This window comes from Rhipicephalus microplus, chromosome 4, assembly GCF_043290135.1.
Source record: "Rhipicephalus microplus isolate Deutch F79 chromosome 4, USDA_Rmic, whole genome shotgun sequence".
Lineage (NCBI taxonomy): Eukaryota > Metazoa > Arthropoda > Arachnida > Ixodida > Ixodidae > Rhipicephalus > Rhipicephalus microplus.
In genome coordinates, this window is record NC_134703.1 from 225,642,551 (window position 1) to 225,653,113 (window position 10,563).

General features: G+C 42.3%; 1 long non-coding RNA gene across 1 annotated transcript; it reads right to left on the bottom strand.

Annotated features, from left to right (window-relative positions):
• Nucleotides 1-5,793: 5,793 nt before the first annotated feature.
• On the bottom strand, nt 5,794-10,355 carry LOC142814113 (uncharacterized). Its single transcript, XR_012894813.1, has 3 exons — nt 10,266-10,355; nt 9,102-9,233; nt 5,794-7,484 (listed from the first exon to the last, which is right to left on the bottom strand). It is a non-coding gene; the product is annotated as an uncharacterized LOC142814113 (long non-coding RNA).
• Between the last annotated feature and the right edge of the window lie 208 nt (nt 10,356-10,563).

A 10,563-nucleotide genomic window follows, 5' to 3' on the forward strand; every position in this document is an offset into this window, starting at 1 on the left:
TTCATATGCCTTCGAATCGCGCAAAGCGCTAGGGGGGGAGCCCTGTAGTGCCATCATTATCGCCATCATTTCTTGATCACTGCGCCGCGCCTCTCGCGCAGCTGATGCTAGCTCGAGCTGCGCGAGGTTCAGAACGAGCTCACGCACCTGGCGCGTCGGACGTGGACAGCCACCGCGGCTCCGCTTCAGGCGTGGAATAAAGTGGCGAGATCGGCATGGCCCCGTCTGCCGCCTTCGACGCCGTCTCACGTCTTTCTTCTCTCGCCGCTACAAGTGCATTTGTATCGACTGCTCGTGTTATCCCAACATCTCTCGGTCAATGGCAGACATTTGCCCCGCCACGGTGGTCTAATGACTAAGGTACTCGGCTGCTGGCCCGCAGGTCACGGGTTCGAATCCCGGCTGCGGCGGCTGCATTTCAGATGGAGGCGGAAATGTTGTAGGCATGCGTGCTCAGATTTGGGTGCACGTTAAAGAACCCCAGGTTGTCGAAATTTCCGGAGCCATCCACTACGGCGTCTCTCATAATCATAGGGTGGTTTTGGAACGTTAAACCCCACATATCCATCCAATGGCAGACATTTGCCATTGCATTCGTTGTTTTCATTTTTTCAGTAACGCAGATTCACTAGCCTGTCATTACAGAGTTTTAGTTTAGCACGCAATAGCCTAGCATACGCAACACACGACAGGGAGCATGAGGGCCATTTGCTGAACTTAAGAGCAATGCGTGCATTTGCGCACACAAGGGGTGTGCACACTAGATCTCGGCACTTACATTGCACCCGCTAGGAACATTGCGTACCTTACCAGTGACTCGCCAGATCTCGAACAGCCAAGACCCAAACAGGCAAGAGGGCTGCAACCGACAGCACAACGAAGGTCATGGCAGCAATTGAAGTTCATATGAATTTCGATGCATTTGTAACTTAAGTAATATGAAGCCAGTAGGTAAACAGGTGCATTGGGTAGGGATCACTGCTAAGCTGGAGCAAAATGTTGGACGTCAGCACGTCGTTTATGAAGAAGCAGGAACCCAATGCTTACCTGAAGCACCGTGACAGATTTGTGGGTTGTGTACGGGGTGTCGATCCTTTTGAACAGTGGTGGTTAATGCGTGTCTAACCGGAAAATGTCTCAATGATTGCCTGCAAAAGCATTCTAAGTGTTAGAAAGTAGAGGTTTGTTGTGGTCATGCATTGAGCGCGCATGTGGATGCATGTCCGCGTTTTCGACACTCAAGTGAATGTTCTCTCACACGGTGCCCTCAACAATGCGAAAACAGCTATCCCGACATGAAGAATAGAGAGTTATAGTATACCAGACTTACCGTGATACCGGGCGTGCCGTGATACCAAAATCGAAGTGCGCATGCGCAGATACGTACGTTACGCGTACCGCGTATCATACGCACGGTATTTTTCAGATTTAAGGTAGCGTAGCTGCACGTAGAGCACGTAAACATGGCGGCGCTCTCGGACGCTCGCTTCGAAGTGATTTTGGCGTAACTGTTGGAAGATTCGCCTTGTTCGCAGCAAACGACTGTTTAAAGTGACTTCGCTTGCCTTCAGTTAGGTTCGATGACTGAGTATTACGGATAAGTTGGCGTAGCTTTTGAGATAGCTTCCCATTTTGAACGCGCCTAGGCCTAACTACAAGATCAATGCAAACAAATCGGCAACGTAGATGTTATCGTAGATATTTTGTACGTGTTTCATATTTATTTACTTTTATTATCACAAAAATAAACTTCAAGCAATGCTTTGCGCGGTGGCATAGCCAAACATTCTCGTTTTCTTTTCATTTTTACTGTTTAATTTATTAACCATCTAGTAGGTGGTGCCACCATCCCACTTGGGGGCATGTCAACCACGTAAGTTCTATTTAGCTAAACTATAACACGCTGCCTACAACGCACGTTTGCTGCACGGTAGCGCCATTCCCTTAACCTACGCTATCACGCTAACGCTAAACTATAACTGTCTAATGACCGTGAAAATGCCGGCGCCAATAGGGGCATTTTGGAACTCGGCGTTGAGCAACCCCCGTTTTTTTATTATCTCATGATATTGGAAAATTTCTGTAGCAAGCAATAAGTAAATAAATAGGAAGTGATCGTCTTCCCCATCTCTTTCCATCATGCTGAAAGTTCACCTAGCCTCAACACCCTAAACCACTACTCGTCCTGGGAAAGGATCGCCTTGTCTCATGCCCTGACTTGTGTGTTCTGTTGATGAATATTCGTTCTTACAGCTTCGTGCTTCTCCACGAGATGGCGTGCAGCAACACTGAAGGCCTGCTGCCGTTCAAGCGCAGTACACATCTCAGATGTTGCGCACGGTAGACTAATGCTGTATGACGCAGCCTCAAAAACTGCAGCATACGCAGCATGTTGCGGACATGCAGCCTTGCGTAAACTAAACTAAAATTCTTCATTACTTGTAGGTGTGTTGTCTCAAGTAAACAGTATTTCAAGTCACACATGACTGTCGCTTCAACCATGAAGACTACTACTACAATTTCGATTTTCAATACCGATGATGAGGTTTGTCAGCGGTCTTTAGTTTTTCGCTGCATTTGTGGCATATTGGCCTCGAGAACACAGCATAGCACGACCTACATCATGGCATCATATGACGGAAGGGTATGTTTAGTTCAGTTTATTTCAGTTATTAGTACAGAAAAAGGAACAGTATACAAAGTATATATACAGGAGGAGGTCCGAAAGCACAAGGCTGCAGGGGGACCTCCTGTTCGAAATGGGATTACAAAATTTACTCAATTAGCTGTAGCAGTGAAAACGGAGAGATGAGTAAATTGATAAAACCAAAACTAACTAAGAAACAAGTAAAAAGAAGAGTGTAATAAACAATATAACAAAATAAAAACATCTAGTAGTTTACCAAGTACGAATACAATTGTTTTTTAAATGTGCCAATAGTCGAGCATTGCTTGATGTGATATGGCAATGAATTCCATAATGATAATGCTGAGAAATATGCAGTGTGGCGACCAAAATTACTGCGGATAGTAGGAAGTAGAAAATTTCCATTTGAAGCGAATCTAGTATGGTTTAAGTTAGACAATGCATTAGGATAAAAGACGCTTGATGGGACAAGATGGTGCAAGGACTTGAACAGCATGATAATGAGGTGATATTTAAATAAACTAACAGTAGAAAGTATTTCGAAGTTACGAAGTAATTATGATGCACTAGAACGATATGAACTGAAAGTCATTAGTCTGATGGCTTGGTTTTGAATGTGCTGAATGGGAGATAAGTGGGTGTGGTATGTATTTCCCCAAGTGGTGATGCAATAATTAATATGGCTGTGAATAAAAGCATATTATAAATTGATTAGAGTTGAAAGGTTAAAGTAGTAACGTGCTCCGATTAGAATCCTGACACCAAATGCTAGTTTTTTGCGCAAATGAATATCATGATTAGAGTATTTTAGGTTGCTGTCGAGAGTGATTCCTAAGAAAGAGCATTCATTGTCAGGGTTAAAGAGTGAGCCATTTAGTTTAATAAAAATTTGGGAGGGAAGAACTTTGTTAGCTGAGTGGAATATCATGAACTTAGTTTTCTTAGGGTTAATGCTGAGGGAATTCGTGAGACACCAGCTTAAGATGTTCAACGAAGTGAAAAAACAGCGCGTAACACAGGACACAGGACAGAGAAGAGACGGACGAGGCGCTGCCAGCGCCTCGTCCGTCTCTTCTCTGTCCTGTGTCCTGTGTTACGCGCTGTTTTTTCACTTCGTTGACCATGTACCAACCGGCCCAAATAAGCACTTTAGTACACTTAAGATGTTATTTAGATCTTTTTGTAATTTTAGCGTTTAAGAGTCAAGTAGCAAGTATTGTAGTGTCATCGGCATAAAGAAAAGGCAGAGAGTTAGTAACTGAAAGAGGAAGGTCATTCATGTAAATTAAAAATAAAAGCGGGCCAAGAATGGACCCTTGAGGAACACCCTGATTAGTAGTAAGAAAATCTGATAAAGTAGAGCGAACATAAACAGCCTGCTGTCTATTACAGAGGTAACTTTTAATGAGTGTAAGGGCAGGTCTAACAATACCGATGGCCGTAAGTTTGGTTTCCAGGATGCTGTGATTAAGTGAGTCGAAAGATTTGGTTAGGTCAATGAACAATGCTCCAGCTAATTCACCAGAATCAATAGCTTTTTAAATCTTATCAGTGAAAGTTAACAATGCAAGATTAGTCGAGAAAGCAGGTCGAAAACCAAACTGACTAGGAGTTAAAATGGAAAACTTAGACAAGTAATTAGTTATACGTTTCTCAATACACTTTTCTATTATTTTACTAAAAGATGATAGGATAGCTATGGGGCGATAATTAGATATGAAAGTTCTCTCGCCTTTTTTGAACACTGGTATTATTTTGGCATGTTTTAGTTGAGATGGGAATGTACCTGTCTTGAATATTAGATTGATAATGCGGGATAGAGGGACGGCAATATGTTGGCAATTAGCTTATTGTAGGACGAATGAATTCCGTCCAGTCCAAGAGAAGTAACTTTAGGATTATGAATAATGCTGATAATTTCGTTAGGGTCTGTTGGGAAGAGGTGGAAAGATTGTGAAGAGCGGACCCGAGATTTATTGGACGATGGGGGTGTACTAGAAGCTTGTTTACAATAAAATGAGTTGAATTCATTCGCAATGTCAATTGGCTGATCTAAGACACGGTCAGCAATTTGAAGCTCAGTGATAGTTAATTCGGACGCGTTCTTGTTTAGAAAGGAGTTAATAATTTTCCATTGTTCTTTAGAGTTGTTGCCAGCACGCACTATTTTTTCTTCGTAATAACTTTTTCTAGCTGCTTTTAAGAGTCTATTGAGAGTATTAGAATAGAGGGTGTAACGATGTTTTAGATTCATATTGAAAGGACGGCATTTGACTTTTTTGTAGAGGTTTTCTTTTTTACTCATGTATGTCAATAGACTGTTCGTTATCCAGGGATTATGGGGTGCTGAGTATATTCTTTTACATTTTACAACCGTGACGCTATCATGAATGCATTTGCATATGCGAGACGAAAGAAAATCAAAAGCTAAGTTGGCATCAGTGCATGTTTCAATGAAAGACCAGTCGACATTTGTCACGCGGTTCACATACTCTTTTTTGTTTAGAATTGATTTAGAAAATCTTAAATCGCGATTATGCTTGAAGTTTTTACATGAGAAGAAGACACGGTAATGGTCAGTAATATTTACTTTAAGAACACCCCTGTGTTCAGGTGAAAGAGAGTTAGACAGAACATGGTCAATGAGTGTGCTACTGCGGCCAGGAATGCATCTAGTTGGAAGTGTGATTAAGGACTCGTAACCAAAACCTTGGTAACAATTTGCATATTCGATGCGATTGGAAGTATCTTCAAGTAAATCAATGTTTAAGTCACCCACAATAACAACATTTTTACGTTCACATGATAATGTTTCAAGGACAGCATAGAGACTTGAAAAAGAACTAGGAAATTGACGATAAAGGCGACTGATAGATAGTTCCAATGATAAGTTTACCAGTGGATGAAGGCTTGTCTAGTTCTATCCAAACAGATTCGCAGCTATCGACGACAATATGAAGGTCAGATCTGCGTTTATAGGGCAAAGTAGGTGAGATAAAGATGGCTGCACCACCATGGCTACTTGATGTGCGATTGCAGTATTCTGATAAGTAACCTTGTAAGCGAAACAAGTCTTGATCCTCTAGTGTAAGCCATGTTTCCGAGATGCAGACGAGGGAAAAGGAACTTTTGAAGGAGGGTAAAAGAGCATTTATTTCATCATGATTTTTTCTTAGACTACGCGCATTAATGCGAATTCCTGAAATGGCAGAGTTATTCAAGAAGGAATCTATGTTATTGATACTAAAGTAAGACAACATGATGACGCACAGAGTTTCCTAGATAGATAAGTGACCAGATCTATCGAAAGATAGAAAGGTCAGTTTCAGTGCGAATCCGATACACCCTACTTTCGTTTGATTGCCTCGCCTTAATATGGCAATTATCCATCCAAAGGAGCGCCCAATCCTTCTCTCTCTTGAGGGAAAGAGCTTTCGCAAACAACCTTTTGTTTTCTACGGCGAGATGGTCATTTACATGCAGAGGATAATGATGAGGGCCTGGGAATCCGAGATCATTCGTGTGCAATTTGGCCTTGCGAGCCTTGCTTAAAAATTCTTGCTCCTTATCGTGAGAACAGAAGCGCACGATAATGTTTTTTTTAGTCATTCTTAGTGGGGACACGATGAATGACGTCGATGTCAGAATCAAGAATAGTGCAGTTGATTTTAGTAGCCACAGCTTTTACTATGGCTGTGCAATCTTCCCCTTGAGATCACTTAATTCCCTTTAGTTCTACGTTGTTAAGTCTCGAGTATTGTTCCAGTTCTGACACACGGTTGGTTAAAATTTCATTTTGTTTTTTAGAGACTTATTAGAGGCAACTAACGTGGCGTTCTAGTAGCGTAGCTCCTCAACAAGCGCATTGAGACCACTGACGCCTGACACGAGGCTCTGTACTTCAGCCTTCAACTTTGACGTCTCTGCTTTTAGTGCCAGATGTTTGGGTTTGCATTCTTCAATTAGTTTAGAGGCTCTTTCTCCCAGTTTATTCTCAGTCCAGGCCTCAAGCTTTTCAATGCGCTTCGCTAACTCGACATTTGAGGGCATGTTTGTAGGCAATCAAAACAATGAGCAAGGTTGTACAGTCCGGTAGTAATTGCAGAACTAAATCACTCACAGCACTAAATCACTCACAGCAGCAGTCACGGCAACGCACGATGCCCAAAACAACAAGAAGGCCACTGACCTTCGGAAGCGTTGAAAAACCTTTAGAATAGATGCCGATACGTAGAGCCGTAACTGCTGCTGAAAAGTGACGCTGGGTGAGACGGGCCTTCACTTTATGCCGGAACACGAGCAGGTGATCAGTGCAGTAGATCCACGCAGATGATTCCTTATCCACCAAGGATAGCCGACGCTGATATTCGTGTAGAATGCACGAACACAGATGGCTCAGTCAGGTGGTGAAGCAGGCGTCGAAAAGCTGAAATGGTCGGTAGCACAGGACCACCGAATCCGTGGCAACCGTCGTCCAACAGCACACTTGATTTCTTCGGAATCGTCCAAAGGCCCGCGGAAGCGTTGAAAAACCTTTAGAATAGATGCAGATACGTAGAGCCGTAACTGCTGCTGCAAAGTGACGCTGGGTGAGACGGGCCTCCGCTTTATGCAGGAACACGAGCAGGTGATCAGCGCAGTAGATCCACGCAGATGATTCCTTATCCACCAAGGATAGCCGACGCTGATATTCGTGTAGAATGCACGAACACAGATGGCTCAGTCAGGTGGTGAAGCAGGCGTCGAAAAGCTGAAATGGTCGGTAGCACAGGACCACCGAATCCGTGGCAACCGTCGTCCAACATCACACTTGATTTCTTCGGAATCGTCCAAAATCCTGCGGAAGCGTTGAAAAACCTTCAGTATAGATGCCGATACGTAGAGGCGTAACTGCTGCTGTGATCTACTAGAGCAACCAATTCGCTGCACTTTATTTCCTCATACCTGCCAACCTGGCAAAAGAGAAATCGTAGCACCCCTGAAAGGGGAAGGAAGGGCACAGGAGGGTCTACCAACTTTTTTCTAATTTGTAGCTGAGATGAACTTGCCGTTAGTGACAAGCATAATCATGTTTCGCTGCCATAAGTCAAATCGACATGCTGAGTTATTTCGACCATTTTTGGCACCAAAAGAAAAATGACATCTCAAAAAACAAAAGAAAGGTGGAAGGGGGGTCCCAAACACAAACGCCAACACCGGCGCTGCGGTCTCACAATGGCTTGGAGTGGCTGAACACACGAGAGTAGGTTTTTTCACTAAGTGAGAGTCTCGAAGGGAGTGAATATTCTCCTAAAGTTTCGGATCATCAAAACAACTAGCAAAAAAATTGATTTCCATCGAAACAACTCGTGTATTTCTTCGCACATGAACGGACGGGACGGAAAAGCTGGCTGCTGCGAAAGAAGGACTTCACGGATATATTTCTTTGCAGAGAACTAGTAGCTTTATTTTATGAAACTTTCTTCATACTATTTATTTGATTGATTGATTGATATGTGGGGTTTAACGTCCCAAAATCACCACATGATTATGAGAGACGCTGTAATGGAGGGCTCCGGAAATTTTGACCACCTGGGGTTCTTTAACGTGCACCCAAATCCGAGCACACGGGCCTACAACATTTCCGCCTCCATCGGGAATGCAGCCGCTGCAGCCGGGAGTATTTATTTGTAGTTTGCATCAATATGCCCCAGCCAGTTTTTATATAATCATGTTAAAAATATATGCAAACCATCAGAGCGTTGAAAACACAGCGTAAAATGCAGTACCCTAGTTTGTTTTGAACTGTGAATAAACTGCCACACACATGTCCAGGGGCTTGACTAAACACTTCTGGGCGATGAAGCAAGTCATTTGCTTTGTTTTGTGCAAAACTGAAGTGATGTAAACTAGACCTCTACAGCAGTAGGCGCTAGAAAACAGGCCTGAAGCTGGCTTACTCGATTGCTGCGAGAACACCAAGCACAAGTTGAGCAGCAGGTCAACAAAATATTTCTCATCACTGAAGATGCGATTGTGGCATTCTTTTCTATGGCACAACTGTGCCATGAAAGATCAATGTGCACCTGACAAATTTGTCAGCATGAGAAAAATAAGGCAACAACTCATCGAAATAGCCTCTCTAGCTATCCAAAATTGGAAAGAGACAGTGCAACAAAATAAAATTCAAAACAAGAAAGCTAAGTAAAAAATAGTGCAACACATTTTGAAGCATTCAATGGAAACTACAACACACTATTAGACTAAATAACAAAAATGCCCGAAAAGCAGAGCTTACCAACCAACAGGTTTTGGGCATTATAACTGCACCTATCACAAAATGACACATAAAATATTGATACAGCATGTTACTTTATTCGATCAAGTTTCAACCAAAATAATTATTGACTGAAAGTTCGCCATCATGTTTCAGTATTGCCTTTAACAACACAGTGCATGCATAAATTTTGCTTACCTGTTCACGGTCCTGGGAATCCTTAGAAGCTATCAGTATACGATCGAGTTCCATCCTAATAGCTTCTCTTTTCCATCTTCCATCTTAATAGCTTCTCTTTCGCTGCTGCCGATGTGGCATACCTTCAGGTGCCTTAATCATTAAAAAATATACAAATGAGATCAAATGTTTTGCACTTCCTAAACAACATTTACAAACGTATTGGGGTCTAATTATGTTATCAGTACCAGCAAGAACTCGACCTACAGCCTAGACAGTATGCATGAATTAACAATCACTGACCGATTCATTGCTGGCACAGAAATATTACTATGGTCTGAGGCCTGTGATTCGAGAATTGTAACATCAGAAACAATCGTGGCATGTAATCAAAATTGAGGTTACTTATAGGTTTTTCTTTTTCTTCTGTCCTTTTTCATTCAACCTTGAACAGATGCGGCAGCAACAAAAAAGATCACTGTGTCTAAAAAACACGACAGACACGCTGGCTATTATTTCGCCTCAGGATTTTTTTTTACTGCGCAGGTCGTACGTTTGCGGGCTGCCTCTTTCCCTACATGAAGTACACTCTTCATTGTTGTTAATGGGTCGCATTGTACCTTTTTAGTTCCTCAGTCAGCTCGAAAAACGACTCGCGACGCGTTAACAACATATACTTCACCACCCTCATCCTCCCTCACATTCCTTTTTCAGCAAAAGAGGAGAATGTGACACGGAATGTTGTAAAAAACAGCAGAAAATATGTCGCCTCAACACAGTAGCTCCTACTCGTTTCTGGCGAGCCAGGCCTCAGGCACCAGATTTGTTACTCTGGCAACAAGGCCAATAATACTTTGCAAAAAACAAGCAACACTGATGTGCGAGCTTCCCTTATGTTGGCGTTTTGAGCTCATTTTAATGAGCAGCCCTCCAATGCTAGGGGCGAGTGAAATGTGGTCAGGTAACCCAGCAAAAAGTGAATTGAGAATCTGCTTTTTTCTTGTAGTTTTAGTTTTCTAAGCGAAATAACTTCAGACTGCGTGCTGTTTCTACTGCCGTTTTTCCTACATTAGTCTGCTTGTACTTCAGTCTACACATCCCACAAATGAAAAATGGGGAGTTTATTAGTTTTGGAAGGCCTCTTCAAGCTATCAAGTTCAAAAAGATATTTGAAAGAAATCTTACCACGATGTCTTTACCAAGCTTTCCTATAATTACTCGAGGAAGTGTACTTCGGGATGCTTTCAGCTTCACTACAAGGTTGTCAATGTAGTCTAAAAAAGATTGATAAAAATTCTCATGAAGGAAAACAACATATAAAAAGGTTTTTCACATGAATGCTTCAATCATAGTGTCTAGTTATGCACAAGAACACTTGCATTTTTTTACATCTAGTATACCAGTAAATCTCTATGAAAAAACTTTTCTCCACACCATGGCAGAAGAGACCTTACAGGCATCTTCAATTTGCTTGTGCAGCACC